General features: G+C 41.6%; 1 pseudogene; it reads right to left on the reverse strand.

The window, feature by feature from the left end:
* Nucleotides 1–9703: 9703 nt before the first annotated feature.
* On the reverse strand, nt 9704–9821 carry LOC126253861 (5S ribosomal RNA; annotated as a pseudogene).
* Nucleotides 9822–11619: the final 1798 nt, after the last annotated feature.

Below are 11619 nucleotides of genomic sequence, written 5' to 3' on the forward strand. Positions count from 1 at the left end.
AAAGCGGGCAGACGTCGCCCTGTGTCGGCTGCCACATGTACTACGCACGGCTAGGCAGGTCGGCTTGGCATGCGCCGTAGCGTACAAAATCGAGGCCATGGACTCAGTGTGGATGGAGCCGGTTCACAGCAGCAGTTTTCCCTCACGGACAAAGGCAGTTGAAGAACTGCCTGGTCCCAGGTTTGAAACGCTGCATCAGGGTTGGAGGCTGCAGTGACTGGAAGTAACCACCTGATGGCACGCCGGTTGGAAGACGGTAAGTCTGAAAGTTCACACTCGTCCGTGGCTAGCGTAAAGCAGGCAAAATAACTTTTTTAGTTTGTGCTCAGTTTCATTTTTAAGGTGTAAAACACTTCTCAAAAGCTAATTTTGATTATAACGTTTGAAGGAAGTATGTTCGAAAAGATGGCATAAAAAGATCTTTCTCATATAAAAACTGATTCGTAATTAACTAACTTCAAAACTACCACTATTAATCAATTCTGAAAAATGAAAACTTTTGTTACTACATAAGTTAAATAAACTTCCAAACTACTTACAAACATATGTAATAAAGCAGTTTTGTGGAGTACAATTTTTGAAAAATAAGCTGTACACAATGTATTGTCGATATATTTCCAACATACCAAACAACAAAATCTAAATATACATTATTACTCCAGTTATTTATCTTACTTACATTTGTTTTATGTTTTAAATTGTTGTTTTGTGTTTTACTTTCATTTCTTAGCTTTTGTTTCTTAATTTATCATTTATCTTACACACATATTTTAACCGAAAAAATGTGTGTCTCATTATTATTAGACAATATCATTGCCATAATGATAGTCTCTAAATAACTGCTTAAAACATAACATCTTGTTATACTTCGCACAAAAAATAATATACGCCATAGAGAAAGCAATATAAAACAAAATTCAGCAAGATTTCTAGTTGTTGCGAGAGACCTAATTATCCTAACTGTGGCAGGCACGAAACTTGCTGGCAGATTAAAACTGAGTACCGGGCCAAGAATCGAACTCGGGACCTTTACCTTTCGCTGACAAGTGTCGGAATTAAAGCTGTGAGGACGGGTCGTGGGTCGGGCTTGGATAGCTCAGTTGGTAGAGCATTTGTCCGCGAAAGGAAAAGGGGAAAAGGTCCCGATTTCGTGTCTCGGTTGAGCATACACTTATAATCCGCCAGGAAGTTTCATATCAGCGCACATTCCACTTCACAGTGGAAATCTCATTATGGAAGCATCACCCAGGTTGTGGCTAAGCCATGTCTCCGCAATATCCTTTCTTCCAAGAGTGCTAATTCAGGAAAGTTCGTAGAAGTGGTTCTGTGAAGTTTGGAAGGTAGGAAAAGAGGTACAGATGGAATTAACTCTGTGAGGAGGGTCGTGAGTCCTGCTTGGATAGTTCAGTTGGTAGAGCACTTTCCTGGGAAAGGAAAAGGTCCCGAGTTCGAGTCTCGGTCCGGCACACAGTTTTAATATGCCACGAAGTTTCATATCAGCGCACACTCCGATGAAGAGTGAAAATGTCATTCTGTGTCAGGCATATTTCACTACACTGGAAGCCTTGCGAAGAGAATTGGTTATTTACTAGTAACTGAAACTTACTTACACTGTTTTAAAAGTGGACACTGACATCATAATCGTTCAACAGAACTAGATCTGAAACTGTCCTCACAAAGTTCTTCCAATATGGGAAGCTATAACCATCTCACATCTGTACCTGTGCTGCATAGCCCTGTGAAACACCAGATGAAGCCAATTACTTGTCCTGTAGTATGACAGTCAAAACAGTTTTTACACATTGGTTCAAATGGCTCTGAGCACTATGGAACTGCTGAGGTCATAAGTCCCCTAGAACGTAGAACTACTTAAACCTAACTAACCTAAGGACATCACACACATCCATGCCCGACGCAGGATTCGAACCTGCGACCGTAGCGGTCGCGCGGTTCCAGACTGAAGCGCCTAGAACCGCTCGGCCACTCCGGCCGGCCTTTTACACATTGATCAGCAACCTTCTCATAGTTTTAAAAGAAGCTGATGGTGAGTTTGGACCAAGAATTCGAGAATCTCTGTTTTGAAGCACTAAATGTCCTTGCACGGAAATGTGGTAAACATGAAAGATGCCAAGATCTCGTGGCTTGTACCCTATCATTTTTATTTTATTTTATTTTTTTGCCTTGATTCTACTTTCTCTTGTAAGGTTTCCGTATGGTGACAGCCAGTTAAGTCTGGAGTAACGAAATCTCGAATGAGAGTTACGATTTTGCTTAGATAGCAACTGGGTGACAGGGCTGTCGCACTTTATTAAGTATGGGACGACGCGTGGCTGCACGGCTACCTGACTGAGCGACAAGAGCAGAGTACGCCCACTCTTTGACCACAGAGGTGACTCTGCCCTTTCACTTTTTGTAGTATGGATAGCAGCGTGTCTGGGATGTTGGCAGCGTCGGGCAGATGCGTCGCATATCGTTTTATTGCACTGGGACTCGCCGTTCGACTAACAGCGACGTCGCACGTGTATAGTGTCTGCGTCGGTTCGCAGAATTTTACTGTGTGCATCCACGGAGGTTGACAGTACGGCGCCCACGCAGACCACTACCGTGCAGCAGCCAGAGGCAGTTTGTACATCTACACCTACGTGATTACTCTGCTATTCACAATAACGTGCCTGGCAGATGGTTCAATGAACCACTTTGAAGCTGTCTCTCTACCGTTCCACTCTCGAACGGCACGCTGGAAAAACGAGCACTTAAATTTTTCTGCGTGAGCCCTGATTTCTCTTATTTTATCGTTATGATCATTTCTCCTTATGTAGGTGGGTGCCAACAGAATGTTTTCGCAATCGGAGGAGAAAACTGGTGATTGAAATTTCATGAAAAGATCCCGTCCCAGCGAAAAACGCCTTTGTTTTATGATTGCCACTCCAATTCACGTATCATATCTGTAGCGCTATCTCCCCCATTTCGCGATAATTCTTGTACTTTTTCTATGTCATCCGTCATCCCAACTGGTGCGGATCCCACACCGCACAGCAGTACTCCAGAATACGGCAGAAAAGCGTGCCGTAAGCAGTCTCTTGCACGTTCTAAGTGTTCTGCCAATGAATCGCAGTCTTTGGTTTGCTCTACCCACAATATTATCTATGTGATCGTTCCAATTTAGCTTATTTGTAATTGTAAGCCGTAAAGTATTTAGTTGAATTTACGGCCTTCAGATTTGTGTGACATCACGTAAACGAAATTTAGCTGATTTCTTTTAGTACTCATGTGAACTCCATACTTCTCCTTTTCCAGGGTCTATTGCCACTTATCCCACCATACAGATATCTTACCTGAATCATTTTGCAAGTCGTTTTGATCATGTAATGACTTTGCGAGGCGGTAAATGACACCATCATCTGCAAACAAGCTAAGACGGCTACTCAAATTGTCTCCTATGTCGTTAATATAGATCAGGAACAATATAGGGCCTATAACACTTCCTTGGGGAACGCCTGTTATTGTGTTTTACTCAATGACTTTCCGTATATTACTACGAACTGTGACCTTTTTGACAGGAAATCACGAATCCAGTCGCCCAACTGAGGCGATACTCCGTAGGCACCCAGTTTGGTTAGAAGACGCTTGTGAGGAACAGTGTCGAAAGCCTTCTGGAAATCTAAAAATATGGAATCGATTTGATATCCCCTGCCGATAGCACTTATTACTTCATGAGTATAAAGAGCTACTTGTGTTTCACAAGAATGATATTTTCTGAATCCGTGCTGACTATGTGTCAACAAATCGTTTTCTTCGAGGTACTTCATAATGTTCGAATACAGTATATGTTCCAAAACCCCACTGCAAATCGACGTTAGTGATATATGCCAGTAATTAAGCGGACTACTCCTACTTCCCTTTTTGGGTATTGTTGTGACTTGAGCAACTTTCCAGTCTTTACGTACGGCTCTTTCTGTGCGTGAGTGGTTGTATGTAACTGCTAAATATGGAGCTATTTTGTCAGCACACTCTGAGAGGAACCTGACTGGTATACAATGTGGAGCGGAAGCCTTGCCTTTATTAAGTGATTTAAGCTGCTTCGATACTCCTAGGATATCTACTTCCATGTTTCTCATCTTCACAGTTGTTCTTGAGTGAAATTCAGGAATATTTACTTCGTCTTCTTTCGTGAATTAGTTTCGTAAAACACTGTTTAATAACTCTGCTTTGGTGGAACTGGCATCAGTGACTTCACCGCAGTGAGGGTATTGATTGCGTCCTTAGTTTCCCGCGTATAGCCCGAAAAACTCCATCTGATTGGTAGACAAGTGTGACGTATGCTGGTGCAAAGGAGTGCACCGTGAATCTGGCCGGACGACCCGTGATAGGAGGAAAATTTGTTGTAGTGGTTTGGAGGGGAAAGAAACAGCTGAATCTGTATGGTTGGCAGCTGTATCTGTGGCCTACCACGACGGGAGGTTTTCCTGTGTGATGCGGACACGGCGCTAATCTTTCGCGAGGTGAGGAGGTCGGGATTTTCTGGACAGGCGGAAAGATCGGTCGTATTTCGCTTCTGGCCTGCCAGAGCGAACCTTAGAGTTGTTCACTTCTGATCTGACAGTGAAGGTGATCGCAAGATTAAGAAATATTACTGTCGCGGTAGTCCTGTCTGTTACCACTAGGAAACGACAGTCGGATTACTTAGTCGTTTCTGCTCGCAATATATCGGTCGGGTCCTTAACCACGGGCGCAGACTGCCACTGAGAGCAGCTGCAACATCCTCCCTGGGCTCCGATCCGCTGGCGCGCAGCCAGTGTCGCAGGTGGTAATGTATTCGCAGCACCTGCGCAGTAGTCTCATTAATTTGAACTCTCCCAGCTTACGCTGTCGCCTTGTCGCCATACACAGCCACAGCTTGCATGTGTGGTCAGTATTGTTCGTAATAGTCAGGGGTAAAGTGTTAAGGCACACTCTCACTCATTAAACTTGTAGGTGTCTCTAACGTGACAGTTGATCCCACTCCTGTATGTGATTTCAGCCGACATCTCACTACCCAGGTTACATTGTTGTTATTCATATTCCATTCAATAACTGAGTCGTGTCATACATTATAAATTATCGTAATAAATCACTTTTTGATACCCTTTGTGTTATTTATTGGTTGAATTTCACCTGTATCATCAGGGTCCTTTGCAAGATATGAGTAATCAGCTATTACGTTATCATAAATAGACTCCTGTCGAAGGTGACACTGTTAAACTGACAACAGAGAGGGCCATATCCTAATTCACTCCATTAATTGTTTGCTACATGATAGGATCTGTGGTAGTCCAAGTGCGCAGTTGAGTGCATTAGACTAACTAATACGGGTTTTTTTGATGAATTTCGGTGATATGGCCACCTCTCAACACTGCCACCTTGAAAACAAACGTCTGACCAGGTCAAAAAAATGAGTAAGATGTTTTATTTCCCAATAAGAGCAAAAACCGGTTTTATTGTTAGATTCTTGAGGCTACCAGTAGAAAAAACTGTAAAGACCATCGTATCTGAGGACTTATTATTTTCAATTAACAAAATACGTGTATTTGAAACTATACACTAAAAAAAGTAAAGAAAAAGCAAAAGTCTGTAAAACGTAAAAATAATAGTTTAAAACATTAAACAAATATAATTGAAATAAATAACTAGACTAATAATGAATGATTTGATATTTTAACTAGTTATTTTGAAAATACTCAGGAAGCACACTATGTACAACTTATTTTCCAAAAGCGATATGGAAAGAACCAGATTTATTATTCTTGTGTGTGTATAGATGGAAAGCTTCTTTAATTCATGTTGCAACAGAAGCATTCATTTTTCAAAATAATTAATGCTGGTGGGGTATTTTGCAGAATTTGAAATTATTACTCAGTTCTATTACACAGCTTTCAACTTTTATATGACAAACCCTTTTATATATTAACGATTCGAAGATATTCCTTCCAAACCAGTATTGCCAAATTTTCTTTTAGGATATGTTTTACCACTTAAAAGTGAAACTGAACGCAACAAAGTAAATATCGCATTATTTTGCCCCCTCTACGCATCTGCCAAGTTTCACGAAGTTTGTTTAAAAACCCTCTACACATCTGCCAAGTTTCAACAAGATCGTTCACTGACACTTGAGAATGGTCCCTTGTGAGAAGTTTTTATAAAGGCTTCACATCCCTGCTTTGTCGAAGCATCGACTGTCATTACACAACTAAAATAGACCTGCCCGTCGATCGTGTCGAAATCAGTTCGCTGATGCCACAATGGCTAACACTTGGTTTAAGAATCATGAAAGAAGGTTGTATACGTGGAAGAGGCACTGGAAGGGTTCGCATGGGTTATGTAATGGTTTCAGATAGGTTATATCATGGTAATACAGAGATTTAGGAACCAGGTTTTAAATTGTAAGACATTCCAGGGGTGGGTGTGGACTCTGACCAAAATCAATTGGTTATGAAGTGTATACTAAAAATGAAGAAACTGCAAAACGGAGGGTCTACAGAAGGGCGATGTAGTAGAGGGAAACATTGTATGATAGAGCGTGAAGAATTTGACAGGAGCACTGAAAGACCTATGTCGGAACAAGGCCGTGGGAGTAGACAACATTCCATTAGAACTACTGATAGCCTTGGGAGTGCCAGCCCTGACAAAACTCTTCCATCTGGTGAGCAAGATGTATGAGACCGATGAAATACCCTCAGACGTCAAGAAGAAAATAATAATTCCAATCCCGAAGAAAGCAAGTGTTGACAGGCGTAAAAAATACCGAGCTATCAGTTTAATGAGGCACGCCTGCAAAACACTAACACGAATTCTATACAGACGAATGGAAAAACTGGGAGAAGCTGACCTTGGAGAAGATCAGTTCGGATTCCGTAGAAATATCGGAACACGTGAGGCCATACTGACCATAAGACTTATCTTAGATCATTTAAGGAAAGGCAAACCTACCTTACTAGCATTTGTAGACTTAGAGAACGCTTTTGACAATGTTGACTAGAATATTCTCTTTCAAATTCTGAAGGTGGCAGAGGTCAAATACAGGGGACGAAAGGCTATTTACAATTTGTACAGAGACCAGATGGTAGTTATAAGAACCGAGGGGCATGAAAGGAAAGCAGTGGTTGGGAAGGGAGTGAGACAGGGTTGTAGCCTGTCTGAGATTTTATTCAATCTGTGTATTGAGCAAGCAGTAACGGAAACAAAAGAAACATTAGGAGTAGGAATTAAAATCCATGGAGAAGAAATGAAAAGTTTGAGATTTTCCGACGACACTGCAATTCTGTCAGAGACAGCAAAGGACCTGTAATAGCAGTTGAACGGAATCGACATTGTCTTGAAAGAGGGATACAAGATGAACATCAAAAAAAGCAAAACGAAGGTAATGGAACGTGGTCGAATTAAATAAGGTGATGATGAGGGAATTAGATCAGGAAATGAGACACTTATAGTAGTAGACGAGTTTTGCTGTTTAGGAAGCAAAATAACTGATGGTCGAAGTAGGAAGGATATAAGGTATTAACTGGCAATTGCAAGAAAAGCGTTTCTGAAGAACAGAAATTTGTTAACATTGAGTATAGATTTGTCAGGAAGTATTTTGTGAAAGTATTTGTATGGAGTGTAGCCATGTATGGAAGTGAAACATTGATGATAAATAGTTTAGACAAGAAGAGAATATAAGTTTTCAAAATGTGGTGCTACAGAAGAAGGCTGAATATTAAATGGGTAGATCACGTAACTGATGCGGAGATACTGAACAGAATTGGAGGGAAGAGGAATTTGTGGCACAACTTGACTAGAAGAGGGGATCGGTTGGCAGGACACGTTCTGAGGCAAGGAATCACCAATTCAGTATTGGATGGACGTGTAGAGGGTAAAAACGGTAGACGGATGCCAAGGCACGAATACACTAAACAGATTCAGAATTATACAGGTTGCAGTAGTTATTCTGAAATGAAGAAGATTGCACAGGATACAGTAGCATGGAGACAGTCTCTGGACTGAAGAACACTATAACACAGCCTTTACTTTTGAAACCTGAGTTTGCAAAAATGGGACCTCCATATAATTGCTTCGTTGTCCACTTATCCGCCTGTTCGTCTGTCCGTCTGTTAGAATCCCCTTTTATAATCTGTGTAATATTCTAAGGTATAAGGTCCTCTGCGATGTGAAAATTTTGAGCTTGTAAGTCAATGCACAGAAAATATATGGCCATATATGTCACACATTTTGATACTCGCAAACCCCTTGCTCAAAATCTGTGGTTGAACTACCTACATAATCGTCGGTCCTGGTGGTCTAGAAGTAAAACGCGTGCCTGGAAACCTAGAGAAGCTCGATCGGACCACGGATTTTTCAATCCACTTCTATATCTATATACACCTTACATACAGTGCGTGGCAGAGGATGCCCTGTATCAATACTACACATTTCCTTTCGTGTTATCCTCTCGAATAAAGCGACTGTCTATTTGGCTACCAACTGCCCCCATTTTCCTCTTATCTTCTTATTCCTTACGTACAATTTATGTTGGCGGCATTAGAATCGTTCTGCTGTCGGCATGAAATACCTTTTCCTCTAAATTTTCTCAAGAACTTCGCCTTACTTCCAGGGATTCTCATTTGAGCTCTCGAAGCACTTCCATAGTACAAATTTTTAACATCATGCAGCGCGTCAGCAACCGTATATGTATAGGAAATAAACATTTTTTTTACAGCCTTCAGTTGCAAGGTAATTTTTACTCGTTTACCTAGGTTTCGATTCCAGTAATGGAATCTTCTTCAGAACAAAAAATTAAATTATTTTGAGAGCGAAACACTGGCCATGACACAGATTAAAAATTAAAACAATAAAGACGCATAAGATTATTGGAATCGAAACCTAGGTAAACGAGTAAAAATTACCTTGCAACTGAAGGCTGGAAAAAAAATTGTTTACCTCCGTAGTACTTGTTTTGTTCGAACCTACCGGTAACAAACGGAGCCTCTGAATTGCTTCGATGTTTTCCTCTAATCTGATCTGGAGCGAATTCAGCAAAAAATGGCTCTGAGCACATCTGTGGTCATCAGACCCCTAGAACTTAGAACTACTTAAACCTAATTAACCTAAGGACATCACACACATCCATGCCCGAGGCAGGATTCGAACCTGCGACCGTAGCGGTCACGCGGTTCCAAAGTGAATCGCTTAGAACCGCACGGCCACACCGGCCGGCGAATTCAGCACAATCCATAACTACTAAAGAATGGAACGTACTAGAGTCCTATATGCTTTCTCCTTTACCGATCAACCACCCGTTCCTAAGATTCTCCTAATCAACCGAAGTCACCCATTCCCCATTTCCTACCACAGTCCTACTTGCTCCTTCTATTTCATATCGCATTACATGTTACACCTAAATATTAAATCGACGAGAGTCTGTGAATAAGCACACTACTACTGCACACTGCTATTGCTGTATCTGAACATTAAAACTAAACTAAACTCCTCCCGAACAGGCAATGAAGGCCCAAAGGAACCGACCGACCGCCTCATCCTCTGCCCACAGTCGTCACTGGATGTGGAGATGGAGGGGCATGTGGTCAGCACACCGCACTCCCGGCTGTCTGTCAGTTTCCGAGACCGGAGCCGCTACTTCTGAATCAAGTAAGTCCTCATTTTGCGTCGCAAGGGCTGAGTGCACCCCGCTTGCCAACAGCGCTCGGCAGACCGGATGGTCTCCCATCAAAATACTATCCCAGCCCGACAGCTCTTAACTTCGGTGATCTGACGGGAACCGATGTTAACACTGCGGCTAAGCCGTTGGCATTTGAACATTAGGGGTTAGTTTTTCCTGCTCATTTGTTTTAACTTGCATTTTGCTACATTTAGGGCTAGCTATCATTCATCATACAAATCAGAAATTTTTTTAAGTCATCGTGTGTCATCCTACAGCCTTCGTCTTAACGTGGCGCTCACTTCTCAACGGTGAAAAGTCGCCAGATGTGAGACGTGGTTCGAGTTCCACGGTAAACAGTAGGTCCCCTTTCGTCAGTTGGATAAATGAGGTAAGTCGATCACATGCAACATGCCGAAGTGGCGTCCAAATAAATGACTTGCACCAGGCCATTGAACCACAGGAATGTATTATTAGTGTTACCAATATGCTTTAATAATTTTGGACAAAACACTCGAGCGCGAGTCCTATTCACACTTGTCCAGTTTTTCCATCTATCTCGTTTTGATTTGACAGCCCCTTATATATAAGAAGGGAAAAGAAGCTTCAGGATGAGTTACATGACGCTCGGTATGGCTTTGAGAAAGGTAGGGACAGACAGATTTGACGTTGCGGTTAATGAGACAGGCAAGACTTAAGAATAAGGAAAAAGCGATCAACAATGTAAAACGTTCGCAATACCGAGGAGTACATGATGGGGAAGTACTAAACAATATCTGCAAGAACAAAGAGGGAGCAATAACACTGGAGGAACAAGAAAGAAGTGGTCTGATTAAAAAGGGCATAAGACAGGCGTTGTCTTTCACCACTACACTTCAGTCGACAAATCCAAGAGACAATCAAAGAAATCGTCCAAGGCCTTTCTGCCTTTCAGAATAGATAAGAATGAACCACAACGACAGAAAAATACAGTAGTTATCCCTTTTATTAAAAAAGTAACAGATCGGATCGGTAAGATTTTACGAAAACATGACATAAAACCGATCTTTAAACCAACAAAGAAAATAAGTCAAGCACTACGATCTGTGAAGGATAAACGCCCTCCCCTGTCGACATGTGGTGTGTATAAAATTCCATGTACCTGTGGTAAAGTTTACATTGGTACTACCAAAAGAAGCGTAAACACGCGACTGAAATAGCATAAAAGTCTTTGTCGACTTGGAAAAATAGAAAAGTCAGCTGTAGCGGAACATGCTCTTCAACCAGGCAACCACCAAGTGAAGTTTTCGGATACCGAAGTTTTATCTACAACGTTAAATTACTATCCACGGCTATATAGAGAAGCTATCGAAATTTATAAACATCACGATAATTTCAATAGGAAAGAGGAGGCTATGAAACTTAGCGATATATGGACAGTGGATGTACAAAATTGCTAACAATTTTTATCTTGGACAAGGTGGTAATCGATAGTCAACCTTATCTTTGCTATGGATTATCAGTGGCTCTACAAAATTGCTAACAATTTTTATCTTTGACAAGGTGGTAATCGATAGTCAACCTTATCTTTGCTATGGATTATCACTGCTCATCACGTGTCACCTGAACCACGCCCCCCTTTCTCACAATATATAAGTCGCTCTCAGACACCCGACGAGTCAGTCGGCAAGATACAGCGGAGCAGCGCCTCTGAGGAAGTCCAGCGCAGTTCTGGACGAAACGTAAGGAGCAGAAAAGTTCTTGGACCACGACCTCACATCCCGGAAAGTATATCAACAGCCATGTCACCCGGTCGTGAAAGCCTTCATTCTACAAAATTAGGTATGGTTGTACGAGACGAAGAAATTTGTGTTACTATGTCGCGCATAAACCACATCAACTGTCTTTCATCGAGGATAAATGATGAACATATATCTCGTAAAGAGTATCTTTTACACATAATTACTGCC

Source organism: Schistocerca nitens, chromosome 4 (genome assembly GCF_023898315.1).
Source record: "Schistocerca nitens isolate TAMUIC-IGC-003100 chromosome 4, iqSchNite1.1, whole genome shotgun sequence".
NCBI lineage: Eukaryota > Metazoa > Arthropoda > Insecta > Orthoptera > Acrididae > Schistocerca > Schistocerca nitens.